We start from the raw sequence: 19,093 nt of genomic DNA on the forward strand, positions 1-19,093 counted from the left end.
TCGTCTTTCGTGGCGCCGGCGACTTGAGGCTTCTCTTCAGCAAGGTTGGGCCCCTAGTCCAGGGCTCCACTGAGTCGCGCTGCATCAGTAGCGCTGTATCAGCAGCGCTGCTGAAAAAAACACGCGGCCGAAGCCGCGATCGCTCCCCTCTTCACCTGTTCTATGGGCAAGCGGGCCTTATATACCCCTCCTTTGCGTCACGGCCGTTCGCGCCCAATGCACTGGGAGAACGGTGGAGGCATTCGGCCGTCCGCACACTGCCTGTACGGAGGCGGAGAAGGAGACGCGCGTGTAGTGAATACGGTGCTGTCTAGGAAGGTTGCTTTAGAGACATGTACTGTGGTGTCCATTCCTTTCGGGTGTACACCAAGATATGAGATACAGGCATTTGCTTCCCTTAAAACCTATTTTCTTTTCATTTTCCTTCCCTCAGGGCGCGGTTCGGGTGTCCACCGAGATATGAGAGTTTCCTGGCACACGTTTTCTTTTTTTTTTTTCGCGCATGCGCAGAAGTGGCAAATCTGGGGTCCGCCTCACGCGAAGCGTGGTGTTGACTAACCAAGCTTTTCGCTTCAAAATATTAGGCAGTGGCTTAGCTCTGGTTAAGCCTGGATATACAAGCGAAAATCTGCAGTTGTGCTTGGTTTGACGTCATGGCTGTCGCAGTTGGCGCACAATGCACCGGGAGCACCACGATAAAGGTGGAGGCATTCGGCCGTCCGCACACTGCCTGTACGGAGGCGGAGGAGGAGACGCGCGTGTAGTGAATACGGTGCTGTCTTAGAAGTTGATGATGATGATGATGAAAACTTTATTTGTAACAAGGGAGTTTTGGACACGTCGGTCCTTGGGCCCCCGCACGGCCCCACTGCACTCAAACGTTCATGTCCCGGAGGCTCATGACGCTGGCAGCCCGGCCGGTGGCGATGGCTTGCTTGGCCGGGTCCTCGGAGCGCAGTAGGGTCTCCCAAGCCTCCCATGAGGTAAGGTGCTCCAGGCCCCGCGGGGGAGGATCCGCCGGGCAGAGGAAAAGAATATGGTCGAGGGTGGCTTTGGGGTGGTGGCAGAGGGTACAGGAAGGGTTCGTGTGGACTGGGTGATATCGCGAGCGTATATAAGGGGAGGGCAAAGTGCGTGTTTGGAGCCGCCTCCAAAGTGTCTGATGGTAATTGTCGAGGGAAGGATGAGGTGGGGGGTAGAGCCGACGCTCGGCTTTGTAGGCCTGCGTCATTTCACTGAATGAGTGCATGCGCTCCCGCGAGAACCCCAGGTCGGAGGCCGCCGGTGCCCGGTTGAGAGAAGCTCGGGCTAAAGCGTTGGCGGCCTCGTTTCCGGGATTCCCCGAGTGGGCAGGCACCCATATCAGCTCCACATGGCGGGGCGGGTGCGCGGCGAGGGAGTCCAGTATGCGAAATGCAGGGACGTGAACTCTCCCGCGAGCAAAATTTAGTATGGCAGTTTTGGAATCTGACAGTATATATCGCGCCTCCGTGCGGGTGATGGCCAGGGCAATGGCGGCCTCTTCGGCCTCCTCCGAAGTGGCAGTAGGGGTTATGTGAAGTGTGGCAATGGGTTGGAGGGAGGGGTTCGTGATGGCGACAACCGCGTCCTCGCCCGTGCATGCGGCGTCCACCCAAACGGCATACGGTTCCGTGCCATAGTATTTGTGGAGTGCCCGTGCGCGAGCTCTGCGGCGGGGTTCGTGGTAGGTGGGATGCATGTTTTTTGGGGGAGGTTTAATAAATAAATCGCGGTGAATGAGGCGGGGTACCTGGAGCTGTGTGGGATCGGTAACTGGTAGGCGTATACCGAGGGTGTGTAGGATGTGTCTCCCGGTGGTGGTTCTCGCGAGACGTATGTATTGTGTCTGTCGGTGGGCCTCAATAAGCTCCCCTATCGTATTGTGCAGGCCTAGTTGAAAGAGTTTTTCGGTTGAGGTATTTTGGGGTAGGTGTAATGCTGTCTTAAATGCTGTTCGAATCATGGCATCCAGGGTGGAGATTTCCCTAGCCTGGAGTTTCAGGTAGGGGAGCGTGAAGATAAAGCGGCTGAGGACGAAGGCATGAATGAGACGACATAGGTCATGCTCCTTCATGCCCCGGTGGTGTGCAGAAACGCGGCGGATTAGGTGTGATATCGACACAGTTGTCTGCTTGAGTTTCCGTATGGTGAGTGTGTTTTTCCCGTTGTTCTGGATGTGGAGGCCAAGTACCCGGAGAGTGTTTACCTCCGGGATGGGCCGGTTTTCCAGTGTCACGGTGATGGGGGCTGTGGGACAGTTTCGTGTTGTGGGGCGGATTATGAGGAGCTCCGACTTCTCCGGTGAGCAGGAGAGTCCGATACTCCGCGCATGCGTTTGGGTGAGGATAGCCGCGGACTGTAGGGTGTTCTCTATGTCTCCATCACTGCCATGGGTGGTCCATAGCGTGATATCATCGGCATAGAGTGTATGCCGAAGGTGAGGGATGGTTTGTAGCTTGTGGGCAAGGGGAATGAGAGTGACATTGAAGAGGAAAGGGGAGAGGACGGACCCCTGGGGGGTTCCGACCCCACTAAGGGTGTATGGGGGGAGATGTGGGGACCGAAGTGAATTTCGGCCGTGCGGTTAGTAAGGAATGTTTGAATATAGGTGTACATACGTTCACCTATGTTCAAGGGGGAGAGAGCCGCCATGATCGCTTGATGGTCCAGGCGATCAAAGGCCTTGGAGAGATCCAAGGCTAAGACAGCTTTTGTGTGACCCGGAATGAGGGGGTCGAAAATGTCCTGCGTGAGTCGGAGCATGGCGTCCTGTGCTGACAGATGGGGACGGAAGCCCACCATGCTGTGCGGGTAGAGGTCTTGCTCCGCCATGTGTTGGGTGAGTCGAGCGAGTGCGACGTGTTCGAAAAGCTTGCCTAGGCATGAGGTTAGTGAAATGGGACGGAGATTTGAGGGTGTAAGTGGTTTGTGGGGCTTTGGTATGAATATGATTTTGGCGTGACGCCATGACTGGGGAAGAGTGCCCTCCTGCCAGCATTTGTTGAAGTACTCCGTGAGCTGGGCGATCGATTGATCGTCCAAATTGCGGAGCATGGCATTAGAGATCCGGTCAACTCCTGGGGTGGAGTTAGAACGGAGAGTCAGGAGGGCCGCTCTGACTTCTGTCTCCGTGATCTCTGCGTCGAGGTTGGCATTCGGGGCGCCTGTATAGGGGGGCAGGGGGTTTGAGGTACCGGGAGTTGTATGTGTGTTTCTAAGTATATTAATGAGTGCGTCAGGAGAAAGGCCGGTCTTGTGTATAAGGCGTGTGACGTGGTGTTGTGTGGCTGTTTTGGATTGCGTGGGGTCAATTAGGTGACGGAGGAGTTGCCAGCTACGTTTGGAGGACAGATTGCCAGCCAAACTGTCGCAAATCTGACCCCAGTTTGATCGGCAGAGCTCCTCAGCGTGCTCAGTAATTTGTGTTTGCAACGCGGCCAGCCGCTTTTTAAGGGTCCGATTGAGCTTTTGCCCCTTCCAGCGCTCTAGGATGCTATGGTGGGCCTCCCAAAGGTGGGCCAGGCGAGTGTCGAGGGTGGGCGTATCTGTTGTTGTGACAAGGGTTCGCGTGTGTGTGGAGACATCGTTCATGAGTGATGCCACCCACTGGTCGATGTCTATAATGGAAGCGTCAGGGAGGGCCGCCCGTGCGAAGCGTACAGCATCCCAGTTGGTGATTTTGTGTGTTAGGTGACGGGCCTGTCTTTGCTTGTACGGTACTGTAACGGAGAGGATGTAATGATCGCTTCCTAATGTATGACGCGTTGTGGCCCACGTAATACCAACAAGGTTGCGGCTCGGTGTCAAATCCGGGCTGGTGTCCGCGCTGACACTGTTACCAATCCTCGTGGGGGTGTTAAAGTTGTTGTGTATTGTGAGGCGGAGCTCTTGTACCAAGGACCAGAGACGCCGGCCTCGTCCAGTGGTGGTGCGGTAGCCCCAGTCAGTATGCTGACTGTTGAAGTCTCCTCCGATAATCAATGGATGCTTGCCTGCAAGACGGTGGAGATCTCGCAGTAGCGTTTCCAATGAAGCCATCGGGTGAGATGGTGGGTGGTATATATTGGCGACAAACATTGATGGTAGTGAGTGTGTATCTTGTATGATTTCTGTAATTACGCAGGGCGTCTCGGAGGTGATGTAATGGGTTTGGTGTGTAATGGAGCGATGTATGAGTGTGGACGCCCTGGGTGTATTCGTGGCGTCCGAGTGAACAGATGTGTAGCTAGGAAGTGTGGCAGGGCTATGTGTGTCCTGAAGGAGAAGGATGTGGGGCGTGGGAAGTGTGGGGAGGAGGAGTTGGAGGGGTGCGCGCTTGCCCCGGAAGCGGCGGCAGTTCCACTGAAGAATTGATAAGGAATTAGGAGGGAGCCCCGCCATACTGGAGCTTTGGTGGGGTGAGGGCAAGTGGGTTGGTTGGGGAGTTCTGTGGGGTAGGTGGGCTGGATTGATGCGGCGGATTGAGGTGTAGCGAGGGAAGGGCCTGCTCTATTGTTTGGAGGCGGGCGTCGTACTGTGCAAGGCTCATCTCTAGGGTGTGCACCATGCGCGTAAATGCCGCTTCAATTTGTTGCTCGAACCGCTGGGAGAGGTGGTCGATGAGGTGATTGAATTTTGCCTCTAGACGCGCGTCCATCTCAGCGAGTTTAGCATCCAGGCGGGCCTCGAGGGATGTCAGGTCGGTCTGGGTAACGGGTGGGGGCTCTGTTGTTCGTTTTTTCTTGGGTGGGGGTGAGGGTGGGGATTGGGAGACGGACTCTTCCACGTTTTCTGTTGTTGTTTGAGGTAGTGGAGTGTGCTGGGCGGGAGGGACGGTTGGTGTAAGCTGTGGAAGGATGGAGGTGGGGGTCTGGATAAGAGAGGTAAGACGACTCACCTCGTCTCGCAGGGCCTGGAGCTCCCGGTCACGGGGATCCACCTGTGTGAGCGGAGGGGCCGGGGGCTTGCTGGCATTGTTGACTCTGCCGGCCACTCTGTCCGCCCAGGAAAGTTGACGAGCCTGTTGATCTTGGCGGCGGCGAGATGATGAACGCGACTTGCTGGACCGACGCACGTCGGTGCGGTCCGCGTCTCGGTCCGGTGTGCGGGAGATGTGCTGTTGCAGTGAGGCGGGTGGAGAGCGGCGTCCCCTGCCTTTGCATCCTCTAGTGCCGGTCATGTGGGCGCCTCCACATAGTATGCAGGCTGGGGTGCATGTCGGAGTGTCCTCTCGTGGGTGGGGGACGCCACACCTTGGACAGTTGTGTGTGCGCTGAAGGGTGCACACGTCCGAACGGTGTCCAGGTTGACGGCAGTTTGTACATGCGTCGAGGTGTCCTCTGTAGGGGGTGCAGTTGTGGAGGCCGCCTCCGTAGGAGATGGTTCTGGGCACCGGGCCCCCCCGGAAAGTAATGAGGATTGAACGGGTCTGTCCCATGCGGCGTGCATCAATGATGGGGGCCGTAGGGTTGCCCACGATGAGGTCTTCTAGAACCTGTGTCGGGGTTTCCTCCCAGTAGGCGTTGGTAATAACTCCCCTTACTGCACCATCCGGGGGGGGCGATGTAGGCACTGACAGCGTAGGGTTGGTTTCGAATTTTGAGCTGTTGAATGGCGACCAGGCGAAGCGCGTCAGCTTGGTGAGGGGTGCTCATGGTGCATGTGTTGTTTATGGGGTGAATGCGCAACTGGGTGGCGTCTGGATCTTGGATGTCCTTGGCCGCAGCTATCAGGGCGAGGCGAAGCTGGCGCGGTTGAAGGTCGGTTAAAGAAAGGCCTCCGTTCGAGCGGAAGACAATCTTGTAATCGCCCGCAGGTAACGGTGGCTGGCGTTGCGACCTTTGCGCCGCGAGACGCGCCGCTCGCAGCTGGGACGCTTGGTGTATGGAATGTGTCGGTCGTGAGCCGGCGCTGGCGTTCGCCTTGTCCTGGATCTTCGGCGCATCTTTTTGGCGGGTGGGTAGGTTCAGGATATGAGTCCAGTCCCTGGGATTGTAGTCCTTGGGGTTGATGGTCTCCCCGAGCACCTGGACCTCCATGCTCTCGCTGTGGGTGAGGTGGCAGGTGAACGCACGGTGGCGCGAGGCCTAGTGCGGCAGCTGGTCGGTTAGGGGTGGTTTGCGGCCCGTGGGCCCACGTAGGAGAGACCGTCGGCCACCAAAGTAGAGCTGATCGTAGTGCTCACCTTTATGTACGGTGTAGTGAAGAGGTGGGCACTGCGGGGCTTGTACTTCGAAGAAATCGCTGTGTTTGTACGGAGCCGATGCGTAGCGCGTTCGCACTCACCGGCCCCCTAGCGGTCAGTCCTCTTAGAAGTTTGCTTTAGAGGCATGTACTGTGGTGTCCATTCCTTTCGGGTGTACACCAAGATGTGAGAGACAGGCATTTGCTTACCTTAAAACCAATTTTATTTTCATTTTCCTTCCCTTACGGCGCGGTTCGGGTGTCCACCGAGATATGAGTTTCCTGGCGCACTGTTTATCTTTTATTTATTTATTTATTTGTGCCGCGTGTGACGTCACTTCGAGCTCGCACGGTAAATGCTAAATAGTTTACCATCATCTTCATGCGTTCATTTAGTGAGTACATGAGTTGTTTGCGTACCAAGCTGAAGAAAAAAATTGGAGCGGACACTTAAGCTCCGCCTTAAAGGTATGACGCGATAAAATTGGTCATTCTCTACAGTGCATTCATAGATCCCTGGAAGTCTTCATACCACCCCTGGTCCAGTTGTGTAGCGGGTAAGCGATGCGGCACTGCCTTACGATGGCAGCGGCTGCCACGGCTGGGCCTTGTGCAACCCAGGTTCCTCTTCACGAGCGGCCAATCATTAATTTAACTGCCACCTGCCACGGTGCGCAGTTTTCTCGTAATCCCGTGGCTACCCAAAGGGCATTGAAACTCATCTGGACGTCCAGGGGACGTTCAGGATGTCTTCAGGACATCCAAGGAACGTCCAAGGAACGTTCAGTGCCCATTGGGTAGGCTGTGATGTCACTCCAATGTCAAGCGACCTAGGTAGCCCATCTGCATCTTAGGTCGCTTCTCTGGATTTTTTGCGGATTTTTCGCTCACGGTCAACTACGTCGACGTTGGATTTTCTACCCCACGAGCTCCTTAATGCTGTGGCGTTAATAATGCCAGCGGTGCGTAGCCTCGGAAGCAGGAGCAGTCATGACTGTGCCTGTGGATGGGGCGAAATAAGAGGGAGTTGCCTATTGGTCGGTGCCGACGGCGAAGCATTCCAGTCGCGTTGAGTCTTGCAAAAGGGTTCTACCAGCCGAAAAGAATTTGTTAGCTTCTCAGCTTCTCAGGCACGCATGCAGTGAGGATCGAAGTCGCATTTTTGGTCTCTTTTCGTGCGGCAAACTTTACTCCCGTGCCACTTTGTGCTAATTTTATCATTCTTGAGCCGGCGGAGCCGCGGGAAAGAAGCTGATAGCTGGCAACCATGGTGTAAGAGTGCTAGAAACACAAAAGAAAAACGGTAATGTCAGAAGTGGGATTCGAACCCACGCCCGGAAGACCGGACTGCGACCTGAACGCAGCGCCTTGGACCGCTCGGCCATCCTGACAGAACAAGGGTGCATTGAAATCGGCGCAGACTAAAGCCTTCCTTTTTGATCTTGCGGCATAAAAAAAGTAATGTCAGAAGTGGGATTCGAACCCACGCCCGGAAGACCGGACTGCGACCTGAACGCAGCGCCTTGGACCGCTCGGCCATCCTGTTTTTTTTGTTTTTTTTTCTTTATTGCCTGGCTTTGGAAAACAACACTTCACAAAAAAAGGAACAGACAAATCACAAAAGCAATAGTACAGGACAATGAACACATTGAAAGACACTCAGCCAGCGTCAAGCTGGCTTCGTCACATTAAAACTCCCGCAAAGACAACAAAGGCTCTACCCTTGAGAGCCAGTCGGGAGGTTCCGCAACCGCTTTTTGTATAGCGACAAACCAATCCATACTCTCTCGGAAATAAATTCGGGCAGGGCGCGCTTCCCTGTCGCAGTGATAGCCTGCCATTCTGGAGCGCCATATACAGTGGAGACCCAGGAGCATAATTAAATCAAAAGGAACCCCGTCGTCATTATCAATGCTTAAATATCGAATGCCATGCGAATCTAGGGGGAAATCTTTCTTCATAGTCCGTTGCAAAACATCCCAAAAATAAACCCCTTCCCAACAATGTAAAAAAACATGGTCTATTGTTTCCGGCTGCTTACAGATTAAACAATGCGAACCCCAAGGTAAAAATAAATCCTTTCCCTCGAAAAATTTCTTTACTGAGAACGTTCCGGTGTGTAATTTAAAGAAAAAGGTCTTAGCTCCTGGCGGCACCTGCATTTTCTTTACTCTCTTTAAGACGTCTGAGCCTGGGCCTCCACTGTATAAGGCTCTATACAAAGGTTGTGGCAAAAGAGTGTCACATAAATCGTGGTACAGCTTTTTCCGTTTTACACAACACAGATATTCATTAGAAAAACGCACTGAAAGAAATCTAACACTTGCGACGACCTCTCTGTAATAGCCGAATATACCACACGTAACTTCTTCGGTGGAGACAACAAACTCCGGCAGTAGGCGCCGCAGCCTAACTTGGCAGACAGTGCGCAAGAAAGGGTCGGAAACGTCGCGAAAAAACAAAAACCGGTTGACCACTTGCCGCAAAAAGCGGTGTCCAAGTCCCAAGCCACCGTCTTTCACCCGACGGAATAAGTTTGTTCTGCTGCAGCGTTCCCATTCTGCAGCCCAAACAAAGACGGCGAAAATCCTGTGGAGCCTCTGTACGTTTACACGCGAACAATGCAAAACTTGCATAACAAACCAAAGTTTACTGATATAAAAAAGGTTACATACAGTAGCTCTGGCGAAAATCGATAAGTTGGCACCTTTCCACTTCTCCGCTTTCTCCCGTAGCGCTTTCGTCTGTTCTTGCCAATATTGCTCGCTTTGGCGGTAACCATCAAGCTCGACGCCTAAGTACTTGGTTGGGGTTTTCGCCCACGTCACATTTGCAAAGTGCTCAGGCTTCGATGGCCACCGTCCATGCCAGAACCCAAGGCACTTGGCCCAGTTCACCCCGCTTCCGGTAACCTGAGAGAACTCACGGACACATTTCACAGCCTCGGTTATGCTCTCATGGTCCACCGTACAAACTGCAACATCATCCGCGTACGCCAGCAGCTTCACCTCGGCTGCTAGTAACTTAAACCCATTAACGTTGTCATTGTTCAATATTTTAATACACAATGTCTCAATGTATATACAAAACAAAAGAGGGCTGAGAGGGCAGCCCTGTCGCACCGAACGCTGCACGCTAATGGGGGCCCCCATACTCTTATTTACGATCAATCTCGTCGTGCAGTTTCGGTACGCCAGGGCTACGCCCTTGCGGATAACTGACCCTACATTCGCATGGTCCAAAACAGAAAACAAAATTTCGTGATCGACGCAGTCGAAAGCTTTCTCGAGGTCGACTTGGATAATGGCCACCCGACCATTCGAGTCATCACAACACTCAAGCACACTTCGCACCTTGTGAATATTGGACATTATTGACCTCCCTTTTATCCCACACGTCTGGTGTGGCCCAACTATATCCTTAATCACCGTCTGCAATCTCCGAGCCAAAACCTTCATAAAAATGTTATATTCAACGTTTGTAAGTGCTATGGGCCTGTAAGCTGTAACCAGTCGTAATTTATCTATTTGATCCGTTTTAGGAATAAGCACCGTGTGGGATGACTCATATGACGGAGGGAGTGCATTTACTGTGTAGGCAGCGTTAAAGATAATGTTCAAGATAGGGCAATTTCGTGCTTGAAATCTTTGTAAAAACGCGCGCTGAGCCCATCTGGTTCCGGCGATTTACCGGGGTTTAAACTGGCGATTGCATGCTCCACTTCTGTTTCAGTGATAGCCACTTCTAATCTCTCTTTTACGTCATCACCAAGACGCGGCATCGCCGCCAGAAACTGATCTTTAAATGTGATAGTGTCTACCGTGTGGGATGCGAAGAGCGCTTGGTAATGCTCGTTGAAAGCTGCTTTTATGTGGTCGTTGTCTGCCGACAAGACACCGCCCCATTCTATTTTGTCGATGTGGTTCCTTTCAGCGTTTGCTTTTTCCAACCCCAGCGCTCGTTTTGATGGCGCCTCCCCTGCAGCTATGTCTTCTGCCCTTGCCCTCACTAACGCTCCCCGATACCGTTCTTGTTCGATCAATTCTAGTTTTTGCTTTGTTTTCTTTACATCTGCCGTCCATTTACCCGGCGCTAGAGATTCCTGTTGAAGCAGCCTATGGAGCAGCTTCCTTAACTCTGTCTCTTTCTGTTTTTCTTGAAACCGTATACAGGCAGCCCTCTCTATTGCTTTAATTTTTATAGTTTCTTTACACAGCTCCCACTGTTGCCAGATGAGCATATTTTTACCGGGGCCTATTTTTGCAATTTCATCTTTTACTATACGGATATACAGTTCATCCTGCAGGAGCTTATTATTGAATTTCCACATTTTCCATGAAAAAGAATTCCCTCTCTTTACCATCCCAAAACAACATTTAACTAAACAATGGTGTGAAAAAGATACTGGCACAACTTCGTAACCATTACATTCAGGTAAGACATCGACGGATGCATAAATGCGGTCCAGCCGTGCATGGCTTGAACCCTGGAAGTGTGTGAGCTTTACTGCACGCGTTCCCTCAAGACACTCTGCTACATCTTCCATGTTCCAGTTCTCAACCATTCGCGATAACATTTGTGTGCTTGCATCTCTAAACGGTCGAGGGCTTGTCTTATCTCGCGCACTAAGAACACAGTTAAAATCGCCTAGGACGATCAGCTGTCTGTCACAACGAAGGCGTTCTTCGATGCTGTAAAAAAACTGCGCCCTTTCTTCTGCTTCATTTGGCGCGTACACACAAATAATCCGCCACTCGATGTTATTCAATCGAAAGTCAAGGAAGACACACCGGCCCGACACACAAGAGAAATGAGCTTGCACTTCTAGCCCCGGCAACTTCTTTAGAAAAAGAACACATAACCAGCCGATGTGCCTACAGCGTGGCTAACGACAGCAAAAAACGAGGACGTGAAACGTTGCACCATTCTCCCGGTCTCTTCTTCGCCGTCGACTTTCGTCTCCTGCACGGCCAGTACATCTATGCCGTGCTCCGTTAAAAGCCGAAAAAGCTGGCCTTGCTTTCTTTTTCCTGCCAGACGTCTACATTTAGGGAGGCGACTTTCAACGGAGATGCAGGAGCCATTTTTACATAAGAAGAAGAGACCGAAAGCATGGTACTTACCTCTCGCGTCCAGCACATGGCTAGACGCCACCGCCGCCTTCGCCGCCGGCGTCATCCTGAGCGTGCACCTGGCCCTGCTCGGAAGGCGCCTTGTCACTGGCGCGCTTCTCGCTCGCAAGGTTAGGGCGCGGCCGAAAAGAGGCCCGCCTTGCTTGAGGCGTCTTTGCTGGTGGTTCCTCTACGCTGGGCACCGCCTCCTTGTCGCCGTCGTGGCTGGTGTCTCCATGCGGACGCTTCCCTGGCGTAGCCACAGTGGTCGTACGGCCACCGGTGTTCTGCCGGTGACCCTCGGTCGACTCCTTCGCTACAAAGTCCGTGGGCACTGGTGGGCTTTTTGCATCCACTGAAGTCGCCTCCTTTGACTGAGGCGAGTCTCCCGTTGGTGGCTGGAGTATTGGTCCACTGGCAAGGGGGGCGTCGCCGCTTGAAGTCGCTGACGTGTCCAGCGACACGGGGAGGTTGCCAAACTCGTGGGTACCCCTCGCTGCGTCCTCAGCCTCAGCGACGTCCATCAGCTCCCCGCTGTCTCCTTTCCCTCCGAGCCCGGTCGCAGACGCGTAGGTAAGGACGCAGTCCTCGTCCGCATGTCCGTAGCGCCTGCACTTGGAGCACCTGGGAACCTTGCAGTCGCGACGAACGTGACCCGCGCCGTGGCAACGCAGGCACTGCATCGGCCGCCCGGGCACCACCACGAGAGCCAACTCGCCGGCGACTCGAACCTGGTGGGGCAGGTCGTCCACCTTCATACCTGGCTTCAACTTGAGCAGCACTGTTCTCGTGGTGGATCCCTTCTCTTTCATTCCTTGAACGCGCCAACGCTCCCGCGTCACCTCGGTCACGTTTCCGAACGCCGCGAAAGCAGTCCGGATGTCGTCGTCAGCGACGCCGTGCAGCATCCAATGCAGGCGCAGCTTTACTTGCTGATCCTCGGGGTCGAAAATGATGCACCGGCGTCCCTTTACCTCAAGCTCCTTCAAGGCGGCTAATTTCTTCGCGGCTTCTGGGCTGCTGAAGGTTACCGCCCACACGTGGTTTACCTGGTACGCCCCCAACGCCACGACGTCGGGGAGCGCACCAGTGTTGGCGAGGGCGTCCCTGAAGTCTTCGACCCTGTAAGGTCTCACACGCACATCTCCGTGCAAAAAAACTGTGTTTAGAACAACACGTCCGGTCGGCAGGGTAGGCAAAAAGATCTCATACTCCTTGTCTTCGGCACTGAACCTGTTTCCGCGGCCATCGATGGCCGCTGTCGCCGCTCCGTGGGAGCTCATGATCCTGCGTCCGTACACGCCAGTGGCCGGAAGTAGAAATGCTCGGCCATCCTGACAGAACACGGGTGCATTGAAATCGGCGCAGACTAAAGCCTTCCTTTTTGACCTTGCGGCATAAAAAAAGTAATGTCAGAAGTGGGATTCGAACCCACGCCCGGAAGACCGGACTGCGACCTGAACGCAGCGGCTTGGTCGGCCATCCTGACTTTTTTTTTCTTTATTGCCTCCTTGGACAACAGTTCAAACAATACAGACACGAATAAAACACGCCAGTACAGGCAGACCTGGCGTGGTTAACATTTTTTAAGGTTCACCAAATCCTCCAGAACAGCCATCCATTGCGGCGGCTCCGCTAGTGCGCGATACACCTCTGCAACGTATGTGACACTCTCAAAATTTTCACGGGCAGAACGAACAACGATGTCCGCATGTCGAACCGCCATCCTTGTCTTCCACAAACTGTGGAGGCCCAGGAGCATGAACATGTCATACGGTGTGTCATAATCAGTCTCTGCAGTTAAAAACCTGATTCCTGAAGGGGTAATTGGTAGTTCTTTTTTAAGTGTGCGTTGTAAAATGTCCCAGAGAAAGATCGGATCCCAGCATTCAATTAAAACGTGTTCAATGGTTTCTGGTTTTTTGCACAAAAGACAGTTTACTGTCCAGGACACAAAAATTCCTTTGTCCTCGAGCCATGTCTTTACTGGAGCTTGAAAAAGAAAGTTTTAATGAACCTCTTATTGACATCTTTTTCACTCTTTTCAAAAACATTATCTCCTGGGACTCCGCAGTACACCGTTCTGTACAGTGGGACTGGCATCATGACGTCAATTAAATCTTTGTACAATTTCTTTTTGTTAACCAAAGACAAGTACTGCAAAGAAAACCGAGCTGTTAGTACGCGGTATGACACAACAATTTCGTGCAGATAACCAGTTACACCACGATTCACAGCATCACCAGTGGTAACAATGAAATCAGGTAAAGTTCTAGCCAGTCGAACATGTGACAGTGTGCGCAAAAAACCATCACTTTGGTCCCGTAAGGAAAAGAAACGTGCCACAATTTGTCTAACAAACAAGTTCGATGAGCCAAGTCCTCCACTGCGAACAGATCGAAAAAGATTTGAACGACTAACCCTCTCCCAACTCGAGCCCCAAATGAATACCGCAAAAACCCTGTGCATTTTTTGCACATTCGCACGTGACATGAAGAGAACTTGTAATACATACCAAATCTTTGCGACAAGAAATACATTGCACACTGTAGCCCGCGCAAACATCGAGAAACCGCGACCTTGCCATGATGCAGTCTTTTCTTTCAAAGTCTCCATTTCTCCCTTCCAATATTCGTTATTTCTTTTGTAATACTGTAGTGGGACACCCAGGTATTTAGCTGGTGTCGCCGTCCAAGTCATATTTGCAAAATAGCCCGGAGTCATGTCCCAGTTGCCGTGCCAGAAGCCAACGCTCTTTTCCCAACTAATCTGGGAGCCCGTCTGTTTGCAAAATTTGTCGGCTACTTGAACCTTGAATCGCCCAGCGCCCGTCTATTTGGGCTTTCCCCCAGCCATAACCTTTCTGCGCGTGCGCGAATCACTGCTGCTTTGTATTTTTTCACATCAAGCACTTCCAATTCGCTTTTAACTTTGCTTACTTCAGTAGTGTACGCGCCGGGTTCCTCTCCTTCCATCCTTACTAGCCATTCAAGCTGCCGTTTGAGCTCTTTTTCCTTTAACGTTTCGTTGTAGCGTCGGATACTGCCCCTTTCAATCGCCATCATTTTTACTTGGATTTTTAGTTCCTCCCACGCGACCGCGTACTGCGCGGGCTCCCTTGTCAACACATCGTCAATCTTTTCTTTTACGCTATCAACGAAAGTGTCATCTTCGAGCAGTTTAGCATTAAGCTTCCACAATTGCCAATTAAACTGATTGCTTTCTTTTCGTCCCTATAAAGTAAAGGACACCATACAGTGGTCACTAAAGGATACAGGAGTAACGGAATAACAGTTACAAAGAGGTATCAGACCCGGTGACAGATACGCTCGGTCTAGTCTCGCATGACTTTTCCCCTGAAAATGTGTGTATTGTCGTTTTCCCGCGTTTGATAAAACCATGCCAGCATTTTCAAGGTTATGTTCATTGATTTGCGTGTTCAATAGTTCAGCGCTTTTGTCTCTAACGTGGGGGTTGTTTGCACGATCGTCCACACAACAGACACAGTTGAAATCACCCAGAAAAATAAAAGCACTATTACATTTGATGTAGGGTTCAAGGTTTTGGAAAAAAATAATTCGGTCTTGCATATCATTTGGTGCATACGCACCTATCAGTCGCCATTGTGAACCGGCAAAAAGAAAGTTTAAAACAATCAGACGCCCATTTTCACTGACAGTTAGCGACTCCTCAAAAATGCCAGCGCATTTACGTGTTAAGACGGCACAACCACCAGATGTACCTACAGCATGGCAAATAGAAACATTATAATGCTCTGTAAACGCTGCAACCATACGATCTGTCTGCTCCTGGCTCTCAACTTTCGTTTCTTGCACAGCCACAATGTCAAGCTCATTGTCTAGGCAGATGCGGCTGAGCTGGTATTGTCGCCGCCTTGCTGAAAGACCTCGAACATTAATGGTGGCAATCCTTAATGTTTTCTCCATTTTAGCTATCATTTAAGAGCAGGAACAGACAGATCGTGCAGTGGAGAGAGACATGTGACGCGTAGCAGTAGCCAGAAATGCTCTTTGCGCGCAGCATACAGTACAACATGCCCAACATTGTCTCCTTTCTCGTACCTTGGTAGCGTCGCGCGAGCACACCGCTGCTTGACCGTCCATTGCTTGGCGTTGTGCTCCTAGGAGCCCTCTGAGGCACGGGTCCCGGCGTCTACGGGGGCGGTTGTGCCGCCGGTCTTCTGTCCGGCGGGATGTTAGGCTTCGGGCGTAGTGACGCCCGGCGTCCCCCCACCGTTTTAGGTGGTGGTTCATCGTTGCTGGGAGAAAGGAGCTCACCGTCGTTTAACATTTACTTGCTCGATCTTTTACCAGTTACACCGCTTGCCTCAACGCCGTCCAGATCGACGACGCCCTCCTCAACCTCGGGTGTCTCTTCCGGTTCACCTACGCTTTTGACTTCTCGGTCACTGGAACCTCCTTTGAAGTGCTCGACGTCCTCCTGCTTTTTCTCCGTATTGGCGCTCTCAGGAGGCAGTTCAGGTGCAGCCTTCGGCACGCTGTCGTTGCCACCTGAAGCTTCTTCGGCGTCAGCCTCGTCCATGAGCAGTTCGGAAACATCCACTTTCCCTCTCAGTCCAGTGACACTGGCGTACGTCCTGACACACTCGGACTCGTCATGCCCGTAGCGCCGGCAAAGCGCACAATGCGGTACACGACATTCTCGCCGTACGTAGCCTGTGTTGCGGCACCGAAGGCAAAGCGGAGCCCTACCCGGGACAACAACTAGTGCCTGCTCCCCACCAGTGCGCACCTGATGGGGCAAATCGTCGACCGACTGGCCCGTTTTGAGCCTAAGAGTCACCAGTCGCGTCGACGACCCTTTGTCCTGTACGCCTTGAACTCGCCACCGTTCCCTTGCAACTTCAGTGACCTTTCCATATGATGAAAAGGCATGGCGTATGTCTTCATCTGGCACGTTATGCAGCATCCAGAGTAGCTTCAGGTGAATGTCTTGATTGGTGGGGTCGATGACCACACAGCGCCGCTCTTTCACTTTTATGTCGCCCTCGCTGAGTATCTTCTTCACACCGTCGCCGCTTTTAAATGTCACTGCCCACACATGGCTCATTTGATACGCCCCCAGGGCGACTACCTCGGACAGCAGCGATAAGCCAGCCAACGCATCTCGGAAATGTTCCATACGATATGGTCGATACCGCACATCTGCATGCAAAAAAATCGTATTTAAAACAACACGACCTGTTGGTAGCTGAGGAAGAAACACTTGATATTCCTTGTCGTCGTTGGTAATACCCCTAGTACCGCGGCCCGCCTGGGCCGCTGAAACCGCTCCTGAGGAGCCTGACATTCCGTGACCGTCCTGCTCGAAAGCCGGAAAAGGAATCAGCCATCCTGACAGAACGCTGGTTGCATTGAGATCGGCGCAGAGAGAAGCCTTCCTTTTTGTTCTTGCGGCATAAAAAGAAAGTAATGTCAGAAGTGGGATTCGAACCCACGCCCGGAAGACCGGACTGCGACCTGAACGCAGCGCCTTGGACCGCTCGGCCATCCTGACAGAACACGGGTGCATTGAGATCGGCGCAGAGAGAAGCCTTCCTCTTTGATCTTGCGGCATAAAAAGAAAGTAATGTCAGAAGTGGGATTCGAACCCACGCCCGGAAGACCGGACTGCGAAATGAACGCAGAGCCTTGGACCGCTCGGCCATCCTGACATTTTTTTTTCTTTATTGCCGGGCTCCGACACGGTACACAAACACAAAAGGAAATTTACATTGTACCCCTTTCAGGTGGTACTCACACTCAGCCGTCTGCTGCAGGCATCTTCATGTTAAAAGTCCTTTAAGGACACCAAGGGCTCTACCCTCGAGAGCCACTCAGGAACGTGAGCAGCCGTTTTTTGTATTTCGACAAACCAGTGCACACTCTCACGGAAGTATATTCGTGCAGGCCTCGCATCCGGTTCACAGTGGTATCCAGCCATTCGTGAGCGCCAAATAGCGTGGAGGCCCAACAGCAGTATTGCATCATAAGGCACTCCCTCTTCGTTCTGTAGAGGGAGATACCGTATTCCATACGTGTCTAGAGGTAGGTCTTTCTTCAGCGTTCTTTGCAAGACGTCCCAGAAGTAGACGCCTTCCCAGCAGTGCAAGAATACATGATCGATTGTCTCTGGCTTCTTGCATATCAGACAATCTGAACCCCAAGGGAGAAACATTCCATTTTTCTCCATAAATGCTTTCAGGGCCAGTGTTTCTGTGTGTAATCTGAAAAAGAAGCTTTCGGCTGCTGCTGGTACCTGCATTTTCTTCACCCTGTTCAACACATTACCGCCCTGGCCTCCACGGTATGTGGCCCTGTACAATGGTTCAGGCAGAAAAACATCTCGTAAATCCCGATAGAGTGTTTCCTTTTTTACAGTACAGAGGTACTGCTGCGAAAAACGAGCAGCTAGAAATCTAACACTCATAACCACTTCTCTGGTGTAGCCAAAAATACGACCTTGAATGTTATCTGTTCCATCAATTCATTCCGGTAATGCATGGCCCAGCCTTACTTGACAGATTGTGCCCAAGAACGGGTCGCTCGCGTCTCGAAAGAATAAAAATCTGCTGACGATTTGGCGCAAAAACAGATGGCCGAGCCCTAAGTGCTCCGTCTTTTACACTTCTGAAAAAATTTGTCCGGCTGCATCGTTCCCAGCTCGAGGCCCAGACAAACACTGCAAAGATGCGGTGTAGTTTCTGCACGTTAACTCGCGAACAGTGTAGTACCTGCTACACGTACCACAACTTGCTGATAAAGAATAGGTTGCACACTGTAGCTGTGGCAAAAGTGGATAACCTAGCCCCTTTCCACTTGCCAGCTTTTGCCCGGGTGTCTTCCAGCTGCCTTTTCCAATGCGGATCGCTATCGCGATAACATTTCAGCGGGACACCTAAGTACTTCACTGAGGTCGTCACCCAGGACACATTCGCAAAGTTAACAGGAGTCGTTGGCCATTCACCATGCAAGAAGCTAGTAGTACATTTTGCCCAGTTTACTCGACTTCCTGTCGACTGACTAAATTGCTGAACGCAATCAATGGCCTTTCTTATGCTCTCATAATCAACAGCGAAAACAGTTACGTCGTCCGCATAAGCCAGCAACTTAATTTCTGTCGCTTGTAACTTAAAACCTTGAATACCGTCATTCTGTATTATGCTCAAACACAGGGCTTCAATGTATATACCAAACAAAAGAGGGCTGACGGGGTAGCCTTGGCGCCCCGAAGGCTTATGGCGGCCCCCAAACTTATGGGGGCCCCCAAACTCTTATTTACTATTAGTCTCGTTGTGCAGTTTCGGTACGCCATGGCCACTCCCTTCCTGATGACTGACCCGACATTCACGTGATCCAAAATTAAAAACAAAAGTTCATGTGCCACGCAATCAAAAGCTTTTTCCGGGTCTAACTGAAGGATAGCAACAGGACTGTTTGTAAAATGACAAAACATTTAAGAACACATATTGCTTTATGAATATTAGACACAGTAGAACGACCTTTGATGCCGCACGTCTGATGAGAACCGACTATCACATTCATTACTCTTTGTAACCGCCTTGCTAGCACCTTCATGAATATCTTGTAGTCCACGTTCATAAGTGAAATCGGCCTGTAGGCTGTAACATGCTTTAACTTTTCACTATCTTCCGTTTTCGGAATTAGGACAGTGTGAGATACGCCAAAGGAAGGAGGTAGTGCTTTTAATTCATATGCGTCAGTAAAGAGTACCGTTAGCGAAGGGGAAATGTCTTGCTTAAAGGCTTTATAGAAAGC

General features: G+C 51.8%; 4 non-coding genes across 4 annotated transcripts; all 4 read right to left on the reverse strand.

The window, feature by feature from the left end:
* Positions 1-7,490: 7,490 nt before the first annotated feature.
* Positions 7,491-7,574, reverse strand: TRNAL-CAG (transfer RNA leucine (anticodon CAG)). Its single transcript has one exon. It is a non-coding gene; the product is annotated as a tRNA-Leu (tRNA).
* A 68-nt stretch (positions 7,575-7,642) lies between these two features.
* TRNAL-CAG (transfer RNA leucine (anticodon CAG)) lies at positions 7,643-7,729 on the reverse strand. Its single transcript has one exon. It is a non-coding gene; the product is annotated as a tRNA-Leu (tRNA).
* A 9,019-nt stretch (positions 7,730-16,748) lies between these two features.
* On the reverse strand, positions 16,749-16,832 carry TRNAL-CAG (transfer RNA leucine (anticodon CAG)). Its single transcript has one exon. It is a non-coding gene; the product is annotated as a tRNA-Leu (tRNA).
* A 73-nt stretch (positions 16,833-16,905) lies between these two features.
* TRNAM-CAU (transfer RNA methionine (anticodon CAU)) lies at positions 16,906-16,989 on the reverse strand. Its single transcript has one exon. It is a non-coding gene; the product is annotated as a tRNA-Met (tRNA).
* Between the last annotated feature and the right edge of the window lie 2,104 nt (positions 16,990-19,093).

This window comes from Amblyomma mixtum, chromosome 2 (genome assembly GCF_055824585.1).
Source record: "Amblyomma mixtum isolate Tamu chromosome 2, ASM5582458v1, whole genome shotgun sequence".
Lineage (NCBI taxonomy): Eukaryota > Metazoa > Arthropoda > Arachnida > Ixodida > Ixodidae > Amblyomma > Amblyomma mixtum.